Below are 2938 nucleotides of genomic sequence, written 5' to 3' on the forward strand. Positions count from 1 at the left end.
TCGGCAAATGCGGATTCTTGTTTGCTATATATCTGATAGACCAGGAAATAGTGTTGTGGTTGTCAGTACTTTCCATGTGTTGCGAAACTGTGGGGGATTCTGTTTCGGAGGCAATGTCCCTCTCGTCGTTTGTTGTTGTGATTTTGAAACTGTTGACTGTATATAATTGAAATAAAAGCTTTTAAATACCTTTACTAAAGATTTCCGTGGAGAGGTGCAACGTAATGAGTGTAAACTATTTTTGTTGCCCTTCAGTTGAAGGGCTCCCCATTTTAATAAAAACAGAATCTGTAATTTGCAAGTGAACTCTTGACAATTTTACATTCCTCAAATGATCGCATCTTCTGCGTTAATGAACTATAATATTGGACAATCTCCATGAAGTGTCAGCAATATGTAAACATCATGGGACCTCCTTTGCCAGTACCAAAATATGATAGGTTTTCCCTTTTTTATGTAAACATATTTGATTTTATTCCCAGTGTGAATTATGAAAATCTTTTTATTATCATTTCAATCTGTTCTTTATTTTATATATTGGAAAAAATAACAACCATACTCTTTGGTTCTTTCGGTAAAGTCACGTAGTTATAAAATAAAATAGATCACGATGTTTCGATTGCAACACAAGTGGTCGTCCTCAGGCGATAAAAATATAATCCAGCAGTGGAACTGTTGAAATAACGAGAGAGCAGCGACAACAAGGCTAGATATGTGGCAATGGGCAAACAAGCAGGGTCTGAGCTGGAAAGGAATTCCACCCCTGGATGCAAGCACCTCAGTTGAGTTAATGGGGGATTAGGGAGAGAGATTTGGGAGAGAGGGATTAGGGAGGGAGATTAGCATGAATGAGCTTCCGTTGCCGCATAAGAGTATCATGCCCGCATATGCGCACAACAGCAGTGTTAATGATAGATTAGCCCCATAAGAATGCAATCCAAGGACGTGAAAATGCGAGTGGAATCCAAAGAGAGAGACACAGAGAGTCGGAAACACGTTCCTTCGGAGTGGACAGGTAGGAACTTGGTTGGACAGCGCATTCGTGCACGACAGACAAATATGCATGACAGACAGACAAATAATCCCTGGTGGGCAGTGTGGAACCTGTTGTTCCTACCTGTATAAAAGACGACTTGAGGTAGCTAGGCAGCCAGCCAGGTAGCCAGCCCCCTTAACTGTCGGCCCCTCCTCCTTGCTTAGGCACCTCCCCTTACACCCCCTCCCTTAGGCCCCTCCCCTGACCCCCCCTCTCTCAGGCCCCTCCGCTGACCCCCCCCCCCTCCCTTAGGCCCCTCCCCTGACCACCCCCCAATATCTTTAGGCCCCTCCCTTGACCACCCGCCCATATCCGTAGGCCCCTCCCCTGACCCCCCTTCCCTTAGGCACCTCCCCTCTCCGTACCCGGCAGTAGGTCTCCACCAATCAAAGAGCTGTTTATATTATATATATATTTATGCACGACAGACAGACAAAAAAATCTCCGGTGGACAGTGTGGAACATATTGTTCCTACCTGTATAACAACCATGTTTGGAGCCCCATGCGATGCTCTGTTCTCACACCGGGGATAGAGTGTATGCCACTGATGGTGGAAGATCCTGCACAAAAGCGAGTGTTAGATTTTAAAACGAAACCTGTAATCTGGCAACTTTTTCTCCAGGTGTCCCGGGCTTCTATTACCCAGAAAACCTTAGTTTTACACGTATTACATCAACACTACAGCTCAGTGTTGTTGTAACACGTGACAACTTTGCTTATTAAATTGTCCTTTGAAGCGAGAGTGTTTAATCCAGTATCACTGTCTTGGTGAAATTATTATTTACATTAATTCGATGATGAGTAGAGAGAGCAGAGGTCTTGAGACCCCATAGAGTAGAGGAATAGGGATCGGGTAACTATCCGGATAGAGGGGGCACCTCAACTCATACTTACCTGACAGGGGAGGCACCATGATCATTTAGGTGGTCCTCCCAGGGCGAGGCTTATCCATTGCACTGCGGGTGGGTTGACCCCTGCAATTTCCCCAAATGCGGGAAACTCGACTGTATATTTTGTGGTACTGGGGGACTGCGTGCGCGCTATTCCCCATTTTTAAAGAAAAAAGAGGGTGCTTTGTTCAAGCAACTGAAACAGCCGGACCGAGTTCCTGTGATGAATATAATTTCAGGATTGTTGAAAGATAACAGCTAAGTATTTTCATAATTAAAAGCAATCTGCACGTTCTCTCCCTGCCAGCCAGCAAAACTTTGAATCGTAAATGTCTTTCTCAACCATGTTCTTCCCTTCTCTGTTTTGTATATCCCAATTTCTCTCAATTTCTTGCTTTCTCTCTGTGTCTCTATTTCTCTGTTCCATCTTCTACATATATCTCTATTACACTGCCCTCCATTGGATCTCACCCACTTCCCTATCTCTCTCCCTGTTTATCTCTTACCCATGTTCTCCACATTTCCACCTCTCCCATTCCCATCTCATTCTCCCTTGCCTCTCTGTAATCCCCCTTCCTGATGTTTGTAACTTTTCATTGCCTCTCCTATTCCCATTTGGCTCTCTTTTTCCTCTGTTTCACAACCTTCCGCTCTCTCCATCACCTTGCATGACCTCCCGCTTTCTCACACATTGTGCTGGCTACACATCCGGGGTGCAGGGTGGCTGGGGGAGGGAGATGTGACATCAGCCCGCACTAACACGGCTCAAGCGCCAGCCAGAGACAGGAATCCAGCCAGGAATCCACTTATAATACAGTTTTAGATATCTAATGTTAGTGTAATAAAGGACTTCGCCGACACATTGCTGGGTCTCCGTCTCTCTCTCTTTATTTTCGTTGACGCTCGCACTCTGCTGGTCCCGACAGCGGACCGGCTGCTCCTCGCGCGCACCCCTTCCGTCAGTCGCACCGCTCCCCACTCCCGCACACCGTTGGCTGACGGTGTGCTCGA

At 46.1% G+C, this 2938-nt stretch overlaps 1 non-coding gene across 1 annotated transcript; it reads left to right on the forward strand.

The window, feature by feature from the left end:
- Positions 1 to 1923: 1923 nt before the first annotated feature.
- LOC144936901 (U1 spliceosomal RNA) lies at positions 1924 to 2087 on the forward strand. Its single transcript, XR_013637508.1, has one exon. It is a non-coding gene; the product is annotated as a U1 spliceosomal RNA (small nuclear RNA).
- The last annotated feature ends 851 nt before the right edge of the window (positions 2088 to 2938 follow it).

The sequence above is a fragment of the Lampetra fluviatilis genome, chromosome 1 (assembly GCF_964198595.1).
Source record: "Lampetra fluviatilis chromosome 1, kcLamFluv1.1, whole genome shotgun sequence".
Classification (NCBI taxonomy): Eukaryota; Metazoa; Chordata; class Hyperoartia; order Petromyzontiformes; family Petromyzontidae; genus Lampetra; species Lampetra fluviatilis.